The sequence below is a fragment of the Lucilia sericata genome, unplaced genomic scaffold, assembly GCF_015586225.1.
Source record: "Lucilia sericata isolate MDLA Ls3-8-SP2 unplaced genomic scaffold, ASM1558622v1 Contig000120F_arrow, whole genome shotgun sequence".
NCBI lineage: Eukaryota > Metazoa > Arthropoda > Insecta > Diptera > Calliphoridae > Lucilia > Lucilia sericata.
This window is the reverse complement of record NW_023994152.1, coordinates 303,481-319,371: the sequence shown is the minus strand read 5'-3', so window position 1 is coordinate 319,371 and position 15,891 is coordinate 303,481. Positions and strand designations below refer to the sequence as shown.

General features: G+C 29.3%; 1 protein-coding gene across 6 annotated transcripts in view; it reads left to right on the top strand.

The window, feature by feature from the left end:
- Positions 1-3,496: 3,496 nt before the first annotated feature.
- Positions 3,497-15,891, top strand: part of LOC119600758 (talin-1) — a 48,562-nt gene continuing 36,167 nt past the window's right edge. The window contains exons 1-2 of one of the 6 annotated variants that reach the window (XM_037951252.1): positions 3,497-3,596; positions 13,193-13,317. The gene's annotated coding sequence lies outside the window, so the exon portion shown is untranslated. The other 5 variants (XR_005231163.1, XM_037951257.1, XM_037951256.1 and 2 more) reach the window with 5 other exon arrangements.

The following is a 15,891-nucleotide window of genomic DNA, read 5'->3' as shown; positions in this document are numbered from 1 at the left end:
CGTTATCATCCAATTAAATTTCTTCTCTTGGGTCATCAAAATTCCAATAAAATAAATTAATAACACTAAATAATTGTTGATTTGTAAATACAGTAGTTTTTCGATTTAACGAACCTATATGTTGTCAGGCCTGTTCGTTAAATCGAAAAGTTCGTTATATGCAGTACTAACTCGAAAGTGTCTTTTGGGTACATAAATAATTAAAATTACATAAAATCTAATTTATAAAAATATGTTCCAGGAAATATAATTTCTTTAGACAATATTTTATAAGAATTTTATGAAAAACTAGCAATTTATATCACAATGTAAAAACAATAAAGAAATTTGAAAAAACTCAGTTTATTTCGTATAACTAATCTACGTTCTGGAAAAGCACTCGGACGACATAATTCTTAAAGAAGTTTAAACCCAATGGCTGGAATTGCGATGAATCTGAACCTGGCCTCAGAATTCCTTAGGAAATAGATTAATGTAAAGTTATTAAAGCGTTTCATTGTTTCACAGTTTCATTGTTTTCATTCTTTGAGATATCTGATTCCAAAGTTTTTTGAAATATTTTTCCTTTATTTCACAGCTATTCCTGTAAATATCCTTTTTCCAAAAGAAAAACTATTTATATCGTTTATTCTATAACATATCGTTTCCAATTCTTAGAATTGGAAAAAATTATGGTCACAGTGGGGACTTGTTAGTTTGGCGAAAAATAAAAGCGAAATGTTAAGGTATACGATTGGCTAAGTCTTTATTTTGAACAGCAATTTCTATGATTTCAAATTCTGAGGCCAAATTCGGGTTGAGCACGAGCTTCTAGAAAAGTATACTTTGGCCTCATTGTACAACATTTTTTGTTTCGATTTTCTAATTCGATCGACATTAGTTTTTGCGACATTAAGGATTGTGGATTTGATTATCTCATATTTTTGTATAAATCTTTAATAAAAAAATCTCAGATTATCTAGAATATTCATTTTACTAAATTAGAAAAAATCAACTCTCGAAATCCATATTCGAAAGCAATGGAAAAGTAATAACGTCGAAGCTTTTCTGACATGATTTTTAGTTATTTTTGTTAATTTAACTCTAATTTAAATTATTTTATTTATATTTGTTCGTTAAACTGAGTACAAAACATATTTTTTGTTCGTTATGTAAGGTACTCAATGTAAAAATATTGATAGTTCGCTAAAGACGATGTTCGTAGAAACGAATGTTCGTTAAATCGGAAAACTACTGTATACATGCAGTAAATTGTATGTATAGGACTTTTAAAAATACAAAACACTTGTAATAAATACAAAAAAACTACAAAATTACTGAGCTTAAGGTGAATGATACCGAAATAATAAAATAAAAACATAATAAAAACTTCATTCATACGTAAATAAAACCAAAATTCCCATAAAAAATGCGTTATTCGTACTATCGAACAGAAAAATTGTGACTTTATTCGTACTATAGAGTAGACAATGCAACAATTTTGCCATTCGTATTATTGGATATTCGTAATAAAGAGTATACGTACTATTGGACGTCCACTGTATTATGTATGATGAATACATGATAACGGGATCCCACCATGATGTTGTAACTTTTTGGAATACAATTTTTATTTCGTTAATAGGGAGAAAAAAAGTACCGAAAGAGGATAAAAACGGGAATTTTGATTTTATTCAAACACAATGAGTCAATTTCGATAAAATTTTTAGATTTAGAAACACTAAATATGCTAATAGGGAGTTATTTGGAACCCCGATAGCAAGTACTTTTTCGTTCTCCAAATGGTACTTTTTAGGTTTTCTATAATATCAAAATCGAAACATGAATATAATAATAAAGTCTTTTAGGTACATTTTCGTTCTTCACTGTTACTTTTTGAGTAATCTTTAAAATTAAACCTAGAAACATGGCATTAAGAATGTAGGGCCCGGAGAAAATGAGAACTTATAAAATGGGATTTTTTGGTACTTTTTCGTTCTTCAAAAGGTACTTTTTTAATTTTCCATGATATTGAATCTAGAAACATGAAATTAAGCAATCAGGGACTTGAGTGAATGGAAATTTAAAATGGAGTATTTTCTGGTCTTTTTTAAATAACTGGTACTTTTCGAAATTTCTATAATATTAAACTTAGGAACATGAAATTAAAAAAAAGACGTCTCTTGGTACTTTTTCGTACTTCAACTGGTACTTTATGAGTTTTCTAAAATATTGAATATATGTATAAACATAAAATTAAACACGCAGTATCCTAATTGAACGAAAATTTAAAAAGGAAACTTTTTGGTATTTTTTGATCTTTTACTAATACTTTTCGAATTTTCTATAATATTGAACCTAAACCTAAAATTGGACACGCAGCTTCTGTATATGAAGAATTTCTGGTTGAAAATTAAACATGCACCTTCCTGATTCGATGAAAATCTAAAATTAAACTTATAGGGTCGTGAGAACTTTCACATTCATTTCTCGTCAAGATAGCGAAAAGGTTTCTTTATCAAATATTGTCGACGTGTGCTGAAGGAGTCAAATTTTTACAATTTGTTGAGTTGAGTATGTAAGCTATTTTTTCGGGAAAATAATATAAGAAAGTGATACAATAAATGTTTAGGGCATAGCTTCGCCCTGATAAACAACTGAAAAAAATGAAATTCAAAAGTAACCAAAAAATCTGGAATTATTGAACAAAAATTGTATATTTTAGTATATAGAGTTGGATTTGGAGAATGTAGAGTATTGTTTATTCAGGTTTTTTCGTTGGTCTTCGCGGATCCCCTAGGATTTTGCTACGTACCACTAGGGGTCAGCGGACCACCATTTTGGAACCGTTGCTCTAACAGAAGCGAGAATGCAAGCACTTGACTGGCAATGACACACAATTGAAATTAGTTCACAATGTAGCCGGGTGTGCTTGTGTCTGCAAAATAATGATAATGGATCTGCTGGCTACCATGTTACCGCCGACTGCTATTGAAAATAAATTAACTTTTGTCATCTCGTAATAAGGTACTGAAGTTCCAAATTTTTTGCCAAATTTTTTGTCCTTAGGCCAATGTTTGGTGATCTGGATCAAATAATTAAAATAAACTTTTTTAAAGTTTTTCCTATTTTATTTATATTTCACGTAAAGAAATGATAATTAATTTTGATATCATGTGAAAGGTCTTTGAGAGGCGCTTTTAATGGCGTATTACAAATTAAAGTAAAAAAACAAATTAAAATGTTATTTAGTTTATTCAAAATTTTATTATATAGATTAACCTATGCGGCAAAAGTTAATACCTGGGAAAATATAAATTATATTTTGGTGTTATAAATTATATACAAAATCCCACTTTTTTATCTCTCGGATTCCGTTTTTATTAAAAATCTTTGAAAATTTAAAAATTAAACGTATTTGAGAACATAGTCGACTTACAGTCGATTTTAAGACGCCGCCAATATTTTTAGTGTCAGCCGCCGCCGTCGTTAATATTTGTCGGCGCAGGGCTCTGGTGAGTGTTTTTTAGTTTTCCCACAGATGACGAAGTTTTTTTAATAAGTTTTTTTCAACTAAATAATTAAGTAATTAAAGTGTGTTTGATGTGAAAATAAAAGTGAGTTGCAATTAATTAAACTTCTAAACAATAAAATTAATATGAAATTCAACTAAGAAACACGGTGAATTTGTTAGGAAACTAAAAAGAATTAGATAAAATTTCACCTGCATTTTAACACACAAAAGAAAAAACACTGCCCATCATCTCCAGCAAAAAAATGACACAAAATTAAGAAATAAAGGCAGTAAAATATGGAAGAGGAGGAAGGAGTAGAAAGAGCAAGAAGTTAAGAATAAGGTGAAGTGCTAAAAAATAGAATTCAATTAAATTAAAATAATAAAAAAGGGCGTATTGTGTGAAATTATTAACACTGACATACATAAATTCTTAAATATAAAAATAAATCAAAACAATAAAGAAAAGCAGACATATAAATCTATTAAGATGAGTTCAGGGTGAGGTGTTGTCGTTTTCTAAAGATTTTAAAATTGGGTGGTGTTTTATGAAATAAAATTGTATGTCATTGTTGTTGTTGTTGACTATTAAAATAATTCATCATCAATATGTGTTTATACCTACTTCTCTATTCATTATCATCATTGAACATTCAACATGTTCATAGCAGACGGGGCATACACATGCCTTCTGGCCACTCGTAATCATAATACCAAAACCATAATTATTATAATACGAATATGTAATTGTAATATGTAAATGAGTTTGATAATAGCTATAGAAACGTGGACCAAAGGAAAGGTATGGAGAGTTTGTTAGTTGGCTACCGATAAATTGTTTTTTGCTTAAATTTTTTTAGGGAGTTGACTCTGACGCCACTTAATGACGGTAATGTCCATAATATTGAATTTGCAAAAACAAGCAAAACAATTACTGAAGTTAACAATTATGACAAAAAAAGCTTTGCGCGTTTTTAAGTTATTTATTGTCATACTCGTAAATCGCTACAATCTGGAGGGTAATATGGATTTGTGCTGATGTTTGCACAAACCAGTAATATTGGAGTTATGTAAAATCTATTGAATTGTTATTTATAAATTCAATCCAAACCATATTCTAGAAGAGTTATTTGGGATCTTATTTTGATTGTGATAACATTTTCGCTTTAAGAAAAAATTAGAACATTTTTGACCCTAGTCTTCGTACAAGGTCCCTTCAAAAATGTTTAAACATTAATAATTGACCAATAACTATTAATATACAGAATAAATTTATCATTAAATGATTTATATAAAACTAATAGGTATCCTTCAATAAATTGATTAAGTATAATGGATCTAAAGCCATACATACATGGATCTAAAGCCATACATACATATAAAGGTCTAGCGTAGAGTATCAAATGGTCGATCATGTCTGATTATACTTTTACCCGTTGCACAGTGGGGCAGAATGGAAATTTTTTGGAAATAAATCTGGCATTTCTAAACGGCTGATCCGATCGGGATAAAATTTGGCGTGAGCGAAGCCAAGGAGTATTCGAGTTTAAGTTTTGAAGATGAACCCTGCAGATGCCCCAGGGACGGCGCTGTGGCGGCTCAAAGTAGGGTACCTACGACATGTAAAATTTTTAAACTCGTGCCATTTTTTTGTTTTTCACCCAAATACAAAGATTTTTATATTTTGTGAAAGCGCTCGACGAGATCTTGAAAAAACATGCTTGGACATACTACTTATCTCTTATAATATCCGAGTTATAGGCATTTAAAAATTTAGTGATACAAAATTTACCATACCTTGATCCGCCTTTTTTTGAATACCGGGCGTAATTTTGGACCAAATGGACTCAATTTTTTCTTGTTAGTTAGACAACAAAATTTCCAATAATATACAAAAAATTTCAGATCAATATCGTTTACAGATCCAAAAATATACGTTTTTTAATTTAAAAATTCAAAAAATTTTAGATTTTTGGCGTTTTTTTGCCAAAAATGTGTCTTAACTCTTTTATTAATAAAATAAAATTTTTATTAAGAACATATAACAATTTTATAGTTTTCTAAAAGGTATCTTTACGCAGAACGCTTTGGCGTAAAAAACTTGTCCTATTTTTTGAAAATGTTGCCACTGCGTCCTTCCGAATATGACCTATCTTTTATCAAAACTTCAACTTTGGGCGACATGTTCTAAAATCCCAAAGCTGGGATCAGAAAACTGAAAGCAGTTTTGGAAACCTCAATATGTTTTCTATTTACTCCAAAAGTATTTTCCCAGCCCTGAAAGAAATGTGGACCCTATGGGCAAAAAAGTAAAAAATCCCATTTTTGGGATTTTCATTCCTATTTTTGGGAATTGCGGGATGCCCTTTGACCTTTTCAATTTTTTTTTTGCATATTCTTATTTGAAATGACAAATTTAACAAGCGTTGAAAATTTCATTGAGTTTTGTTCATAAATAAAGATTTTGTCATATATTACATATTTGTTTAATTTCTAAAACTATGATTTATATCAAAATTTTAATAGGATCGCAGATAGCTACAACAATTTAGTCCATATTTATCCCTTAATATCATTTTTTAGTTAGATATGGAAATTCTCGACCCTTTACAAAAAATTTCAAGCCAATATCTCAGTTACATTCAAAAATATGTTCATTTAAACCTGTGTCCTTTAATTTCATCTTTTTCATATTTTAGTATTAAGTATGACAGCACATATTTAAATCTTATATTTACCTATTTTCTATTTGTTTGCTTATCCTTATAATTGAAAGGTCCTATTATGCTTGAATTTTCAAAAATTTATAACCATTTTTTACCTAAATTTTTCGACAGATCATTTCGCTCTGTTTCGTTTATGATCATGTAGGTAAAAATATACAGGTAATGATAATTTCGATTCATTCACTAATAAGAAATATCAATGACTGAATTACAGGTTATAGTAGGACTGTTAATAGGTAGACAATTCGTAATTTTTTACTTTGGAATAGCTGTATCGGAAATGACAAGAATTGGTATATAAGTAAACTTCTCAGATTTTAAGTACCATATTTAATAAATCTACAATGAAGATTACATTAAAGTACGAAGAGTTGTGTTCCGTTTTATGGAGTATATCTTCAAAAGGGCCAGAAAGAATTGAAGACATTTCAAATTATATAAAAACTACATATAGTAGAAAAGTAGACAAAACAGGCATATCAAAAATTGAAAACTTTTTAAAACTTTTTGATGTAAAAAGTAAGTCTGTGGATGGAAATCAAAAGAAATTTCGATTAAAATTTTGTAGTTGGATGGAAACTACTACGGAAATCTCAACTTACAACACATCAACAGGAGCGCCTTGCAAGTCATACGAAGACTTATGTTCAAGGTAAAAAAAAAGAGGGTCACACAAAAACTTTTTTCAATCTCAAATGAGGAAATTGCTGATACATTTAACGAAATGCTGAAAAAGGAAAACCAACCTATGGATGTCGTACATATTGCAACTATTCTTCCTAATGCATCACCAAAACGACTTAAGCGAATTGTGGAAAGTATACCAACTCCAACATCATAATCAAATTTTACTGAAGAGGAAGCAATAGCGCTTATGTTGGAACTGGGTCTCAGTCGAAATAAGTACCAAATATTAAGGAAAGCTCTGCATGAAAAAGGACACAATATATTACCATCATACAAGGCGATCCAGGAAAAAAAAAAACAAACTATCCTACTAAATCAACAAAAAATAATGAAGAATTGAAAGAACTGAGAGCTGCGGAAAAAAGCATAATCCAAGAAGAATTTAAAGTTCAGATGGGATTAAACATCGACAAACCACTTTCAAGTTGCGGTAGTACAAATGACGGTAATACGTCGAGAAGGTTTTTTCGTGATTTTGAAATTACTTCAAAAATAACTGGAATCGACAAGGAGTTGCTTCGAAGAGTTAAAACTATTTTAATGGCACTGAATAGTAAACATAAAATTAATGAAAATCGATTTGGGGAATACACATCTGAAATTTCTAAATTACTTGTATCTCTGTATCCATGGAGGGAACTAACACCAACAGTACACAAAGTATTGTGTCATGGTCAAATAATAATTGAATCGAATATTCTTCCACTTGGAGAATTAACAGAAGAAGCCCAGGAAGCGAGGAATCGAGATTTTAAGCATGTTCAACTATTCAGCTCAAGAAAATGCTCCAGGCAATCACAGAATGAAGATATTTTAATAGTTTACTTCTATCTTCTGATCCTGTTCTTTCAACTATGCGAAAAAGATGGATTTGTTATGAAACTCTATCATCTCAAAACAAGGAAGATTTAAAGGACTTATATTACCTTCTGGATATGTATACCGATATGACAGATTATTTTATAGAAAATAAGTAGTGTTAGGAATTAACTATATAAGTAGGTTGTAAGAATTAATTGTATTATGTTTAAGATAAACAGTTCAAATAAAAAAAGCTATTATACTAACTGATGATATTGTATTAAATTGTGTTTTATATTTCGGTGGGCGGGAAAGGTAATTTGTGTGGGGTGATTTAGGTGTTGTTGTACGTGGCTCATAATAAAATTATAATTTTTTTATTTTATATACAATATTATAATAAAATAATTAACTAAATAATTTTTAAAAATTGTCCAAATATTTTATTCAACACCAAATGTATGTTCTGTCATACTTAATACTAAAATATGAAAAAGATGAAATTAAAGGACACAGGTTTAAATGAACATATTTTTGAATGTAATTGAGATATTGGCTTGAAATTTTTTGTAAAGGGTCGAGAATTTCCATATCTAACTAAAAAATGATATTAAGGGATAAATATGGACTAAATTGTTGTAGCTATCTGCGATCCTATTAAAATTTTGATATAAATCATAGTTTTAGAAATTAAACAAATATGTAATATATGACAAAATCTTTATTTATGAACAAAACTCAATGAAATTTTCAACGCTTGTTAAATTTGTCATTTCAAATAAGAAAATGCAAAAAAAAAAAATTGAAAAGGTCAAAGGGCATCCCGCAATTCCCAAAAATAGGAATGAAAATCCCAAAAATGGGATTTTTTACTTTTTTGCCCATAGGGTCCACATTTCTTTCAGGGCTGGGAAAATACTTTTGGAGTAAATAGAAAACATATTGAGGTTTCCAAAACTGCTTTCAGTTTTCTGATCCCAGCTTTGGGATTTTAGAACATGTCGCCCAAAGTTGAAGTTTTAATAAAAAATAGGTCATATTCGGAAGGACGCAGTGGCAACATTTTCAAAAAATAGGACAAGTTTTTTACGCCAAAGCGTTCTGCGTAAAGATACCTTTTAGAAAACTATAAAATTGTTATATGTTCTTAATAAAAATTTTATTTTATTAATAAAAGAGTTAAGACACATTTTTGGCAAAAAAATGCCAAAAATCTAAAATTTTTTGAATTTTTAAATTAAAAAACGTATATTTTTGGATCTGTAAACAATATTGATCTGAAATTTTTTGTATATTATTGGAAATTTTGTTGTCTAACTAACAAGAAAAAATTGAGTCCATTTGGTCCAAAATTACGCCCGGTATTCAAAAAAAGGCGGACCAAGGTATGGTAAATTTTGTATCACTAAATTTGTATATGCCTATAACTCGGATATTATAAGAGATAAGTAGTATGTCCAAGCATGTTTTTTCAAGATCTGGTCGAGCGCTTTCACAAAATATAAAAATCTTTGTATTTGGGTGAAAAACAAAAAAATGGCACGAGTTTAAAAATTTTACATGTCGTAGGTACCCTACTTTGAGCCGCCACAGCGCCGTCCCTGGGGCATCTGCAGGGTTCATCTTCAAAACTTAAACTCGAATACTCCTTGGCTACGCTCACACCAAATTTTATCCCGATCGGATCAGCCGTTTAGAAATGCCAGATTTATTTCCAAAAAATTTCCATTCTGCCCCACTGTGCGTTGCTGTTTTTGTATTTCTTTTTTGTTCTTCATATGCGATTTTTAATATTTTATGCAAATCACATTTATTTTTTAATGTTTATGGTTTTAATTGATCAGTCAGCAAATGAAGGAAAAAAGTGTGAAATGGTTTATTGACTTGGAAAAGAGTGCTGAACAGACACCAAACATGGCTACATTTTAAAATATTTTTATTTAAACTAGGGGGTGAACATTACTTCCTATCCCTAATATTAATTTATTTCATTAATATGGTGTCAAAAAGCAATTAGAATTTCTTCACTACTAATGGAAGAAAAAATATGGTGGCGAATATAATTATAATTAAGAAAATTAAACACAACTATAATTTGACTTTAAGACGCCCCAAAAAAGACAGTGTTAGGTTTCAAAGATAATGTTATTTAACACTATTCTATATTAGTATTGTGCTAATAATAGTTCCTAAGTTAGTTCTTAAAATTTCATTTAGAAATAGTGTATTTTTTTAATTAAATAAGTTTTCAATAAGTTTTTTTCTTATAACAAGAATATCGTATAAAGAAACCCATAACAATAACAAAAACAACAACTATAATTTAAACGTCCAATTAGTCATCTTTTATTGACTCGTCGTTAAAGTGAAACAACAACAAAAACAAAACAAATTAAATAAACAAATGTGCTGAGGGTATTCTCTCATTTTGTTGTGATTTATATTTGTATTGCATTCTTCTTCAATACGTGCAGTTTATTATATATTTTATTGTTTTTGTTGTAAATACATATTGTAATCAACAACAATTTAATATTAACACTTTTTTTCTTCTTCGTTTATTTTATCTACAAATATTAACACATTTACATATATATTCTGAGACGTATGTAAAGTACATTGTACATATGTACTCTTATTATCTCTGGTGTTGTTGGGTTTATTTGGCTTTTTTTCTCTTTTGTGTTTAATAAATTTGTACTTCAATATTGTACGCTCCAATTGGGGAGTATAATAAGTTTGTAGTTTAGTGATCTTTGAGTAAAGAAAATTTGTTTACAGAGAGTAAGATCGAAAGAAAACAAATTACTTATACAACTACAATAGTTATGAGTGGGGTTGCCATAAATGAAGTATTTAAAAAATAATCATTTTTGTTTGAAATTCCAAATTTGATAAAAATATCGGGGCCTTTCGGACAAATCATGTTGTACATATTACTTTATTGGCGCTGCATTCAATTGCTGACAATTATTTCTATAATATTGAAACTGTAAAACAATTTTTGCGTTTTAGATCAGGAATGAAAATCTTTCTGACCCTAATAGATATCTAATAAACTAGTTCATAGACTAGATAACTGTGCATAGTCTAGTCAACAATTTTGAACTGTTATATATTTCATAGCCAATTCATATGTTGCACTTTTAATCTCGGATTAGTACTCTTTTTGTTAAGATTAGTACTATTTCAGATACGAAACAAATACTTTATATTTATAAGCTGAGGGTAAGATAAGGTTTTTCTTAGCATTTCTCCAAATAGGAGCTCTTGAATAACATTGCTTCCAATATACATATTTGGATCTAATTTCGGCGAAAGTGAGGCAATGACAAAGACAGCGTTCCATACTTTCGCTGTCGCTCTGTCACATACTTACTTAAGTCTTGTGGAGATCTTTCAAATCAATATGAGTTTATAGAAAGAGTCTTCTCTGCTAAATGTTTTAATACAATTTGTCAGCCCTATTTCCATATTTAAAACTTTGTGATCTCTAAAACCCCATTTTACAAATACTAATCACTAATCTTTCCATTTAGCTGGCAACATCAATACCCAAGTCTTCAAAGAATTCTGCTACTCTTAAAAGAGAGAGGGAGCTCTTCCATCTTGCATGTGTATGTATGGGATGGTTATTATTATTTGTTTTTCATATTTATTTGTGTGTTGAGGTAACCAACAACCGATTGGAGCTGTTAGTCAGACTAAAAGTGAATTCAGTTAGTTTGTGTAGCTGCTACTTAGTGTACTCGTAAGTGAAATAAACGGCGAAACGAAAAAAGCGTGTGATTCTAATAACAAAACAACTACAAAAAATAAATACATAAAATAAAGATATTGTTAGTAATTAAAAAGAAAAAAAAAACGAATAAAAAAACAACAAACTAACAAAAATTCTGAAACATACAAGAAGACGTAAAGTGAGGAGACAAGTGAAAATTAAAAAAATAAAATAAAAAATATTAATATACGCATCGTGTTTTTCACACCCCCCTTTTAGCCCCTAAAATTCAACACAGTTGGTGTTGTTTTTATGTGTATTTACAGATAGATATATGTACAATCTAAGTTCTATATATACAAAAGTCATACAAACACATGGATTTCGTTTATCGTTAGTTCTTTTTTTTTTTTTTGGTGTTGATGAGCAGAGTATTATGGTTCTAGTATTCGTAAACGATGAGCAACATATGGTTTTCGGTTAAACCGAATGTCTGTCCTTCCATATGTGTTTGGGCCTGCGTTTGCTGTTGTTATGATTTTATTTAGTTTTACTTTTGGAATATTTTGTTAAAAAAAAAAAACAAGATTTTTTCAATTAAATTTCTGTAGTTTAAATTACATTTGTTTAGCGTAGTAATTATACCATTGTGATGTGATGGTGGTGGGTGTTTTAATTTTTTATAAACGTTTTTTTACAAACACAAACTTGTGTGTATTTTGCATTCATTCTGCTGGCCACTTGATCCATATTTTTAAAGTTTCGTGTTTGGAATCCATTCATAGAATTATATGTTTTACTTGTTGTATAAGACTACAAGTACGAAGTTAGATTGAAAAGTCTTTTAAAATTTAGTTTATTTTACCTTATATTTCTACATTTTTTAGATATTTACTGTGAGTTTTTTAAAGTTTTTCAAATTCCTTGATTAATTTTAGTTAATTTTTTTTAAAGAACTTTTACGATGTGGCTTATATAAATATGTTAGTAATGTATGATAACTAGTTTATATTGCCAATTTGTTTTCATTTGATTTCGATTAAGAGCTTTTTGGAATGTATGGTTAATTTCCTACCCCTACGCAGATAAGCCGGTAAGCTAAAGGAGGCCAACACACCAACAAATAGCAACATTAAAAACAACAACAATAACAATAATGACATAAATAAAATAGACATAACTTAGTTATAATAATTTAATATAAAGTGATACAAAGCAATCTATAAAAAAAAACGGGCGGTGTTCTAAAAAAACCTAAAATAATAAATAAAAATCTATTATATAATAACCAAATACAAGTGAATAATACTCGTTTTTTTGCAAACAAACAAAAATCAATTTACGCTTGCGTGTTTCCTTGTTCGAAAAAAACGGAAAAAAAATCCAATATATCATTGAAAAAAATTTAAATAATGAATTGAAATTTATGTGATCTTAAATTAGTTTTTAATAAAATTCGTATGATTTTAGTGTTTTTCCTTATACTTTCTCTTCTGCTACTCTCTGCCTCCATCTCTCCTCTCTACGTATCGTGTACTCGTAGTTACGCTCAATAATATTCAGTCAATTTAGTTATTTTTATATACGTCGATCATAAATTGCTTAAAAACAACAAAATTACCTCATCTTTTTCGTGTGTGTTTTTTTTATAAATTTATTTTTTTAAATTGTTTTTTTTTTTTTTTTGCTACTGGTTCTCTAAAACAACATCATCAACATATGCTGATTTTATTTTTGTGTTTAAATTTTTTTTCTTATTTCAAGTTTGTATATGATCGTGATTACTTTTTGTGTTCTTTATTAAACAAAAAACAAAAATATTAATAAAAAACAATTTGAACGAGATTTTATTTTGCAACAAATTCAACTGAAACAAACGTATAATTTTTGTAAGTACTTTTTTATTTAGTTTATTTTTTATTTTTATCTTAAATTCATAATTTGTTTTTTTTTCATCATAATTTTATTTACAAAATATTTTTTATTTTACTCATACTTTTTTACACAAAATTGTTTACCTACACACATATTCATACAGTTTCTACCACTGACTCAATGCTCCGTATGTGTGTATGTAGGTATGTCATGTCTTGTGTATGGGTCATTTCATGAATATTTCAAAAGTTTTAGTTTCTTAATTAAATCAATTCTTTTTTTATACAATTAAAATTTTAAATAATATTGTTTATTTATGACTCATATTTATGAAATATTCAATACATTTTTTTGTTTGTTATGTTTTTGCGATGACGCAAGATCGTTTTAAGTTTTTTTTTCATAATTTTCAATTTTAGTGCAGAATTTATTAAAATATGTATAGATTGTTATCTTTAGATTTCTCCGCACCCTCCGTGATATATAATGTTCATATCATTAGATCCAAAAAATTATTTTGTGAATATCTTATTTTTTATTTTATAAAATGGGTTCTTGAATTTTAATTTTAAAGGAAATATTAGTTTAAAAATTAATAAACTTTACTCCTTATGTTTCGGTTCTATGTTCTTATACCCGATAAAGTGGGGAGAGTAGTATGTGTTTGTGATGATGTTAGTAACACTCACCTTAAAGTATAACAATCGGCTCAGAATAACATTCTGAGTCTATGGCCGTCCAGGGTCTATGATGGGAATCGGACCCACCACCCACAGAACTAGCACAAGTTCGGGAATAATATTATTTGTAGTTGAATATTACTCAAGTATACCCAGTAAATCGATAAAGAGCATTCGAACAAGAATGCTCTTACTTTTAACCAATATTTTGGCTCAGGCCCGCAGGACTTGTCCTGGCTGGTCAGTTGTTGTGGTTTAAACCCAAATTCGCGGAAAGAGTGAGTTGTGGTTAAAATAATGAAGCACGGTATATTTCGGTGCTGTTGCTGAATGACAACAGATACCCCACAGAGGAGTGACTGTGGGATAATCGTTGGTGCTAATTGTATATGATACAGGATGAATGTAGGGGTATACGGTCCTGGTATGTTCAGAGTAAACTCTGATCATACCAGAATTACCACAGTGTGTCACTGTAAGTAAGAACAAAGTCTCGGCTTGTTTGATTCGGTCTACCGGTTACGTCTCTAGGTGGTTTTGCCGACTCAACAGAGACCATCCCATCTGCGTGGTTGTAAACGGAAGTCATGTTTTTGCATCTCGGAAGTTAAGCAAAGGGGCAGCAATGGTCAGAGATTAGATAGCTCATGTACTTGAGCAAAGTGCTCGTATACCGGACTGGAACTCCCATATAAGTAAATTGTAAGAAGCACAATGGGGCGGTGGTGAGTCGTCACCCAGCGATTGAAAAAGACCACCGTGAAATAGGCCAACATGGCAGGTGTTCACGTAAAGCACTTCGACATTTCTTGTCTTTTCTCTCTCTTCTATTGTAATCTATGAAGTGACTATTGACATCTTCGTAGGACAAGCACTTGTTAAAATATGTAGAAAATTGGGCAATTGGAGGCTAGTGGTAACCCAAGTGGTCGGATAAATAGGTAATTCGGGACATTCCGTCCGAACTGTTGGGACTTTAAAATCGCTCAAGTATATTAAATACTAAATTGAATAGCCCATATTCACAAGATCTTGCCAACATTTTGTCATCTTTTGAAAAGATAAAAAACTTCATTTCAATGTCTCTTTTTTGTAAATTGTTTTCTTCTTTAAGGGCGTTTTAGTTTAAGTAAATATTTTTTTATTACTTAATGTTCTACTTCATTTTATTTTTTTAAAAGATTTAAATTACAAACAAAAAGTCAAGATCACTTTTATTTTGTAAAACGAAGAAAGCTAAATGTAATTTATTACCTGAAATGTAAACAAATTTGTGAAAAAAAACACATTTTATAAAAAGTACGTGTGCATAAAGAAATTTTTTAAATACACTTTAGTAACTAAAAAAACAAAGTTTTTTTATACATAGATTTCTTTTATTATTTTCTTCATTTATTTTTATTATAATTTGTTTGTATTTAGAAAATTCTCATAAAAACAACATAAGCAGACATATTCGTTCATTTACACATTTTTGGATTTGGTTGCTTAAAAAATGTTTATTTTTAGTTTTATTAATTTCTTTTTTTTTTGTTTAATACCAGCAAAACTGCACACACATATCGGGAATTTGAAAGAAAAGTTAAACAAAATTATGGAAAATATAAAAACTGTCATTAAAATATGTCTGGCAAAAAAAATTTACTGCACAAACAAAATTTTACTTTAATTTTTTTTTTTTATTTTTCAAAATGTATAAACAACAAATTCATATAAATAGCTAGTTATGTTTTTTCTACAGCTTAGGTCAGCAAATTAGTAAAAATTTTTAAATTAATTTTTGGCAAAATGCATATTGTTTTGTATGAGTTAGTTCGAAAGGAGCATGTACATATATACATCAAATCCGAAGAAATACACCTAGGTCTATAACGGGCCTGTTGTGCGCTCCTTAAAGTGCCTCAGGTG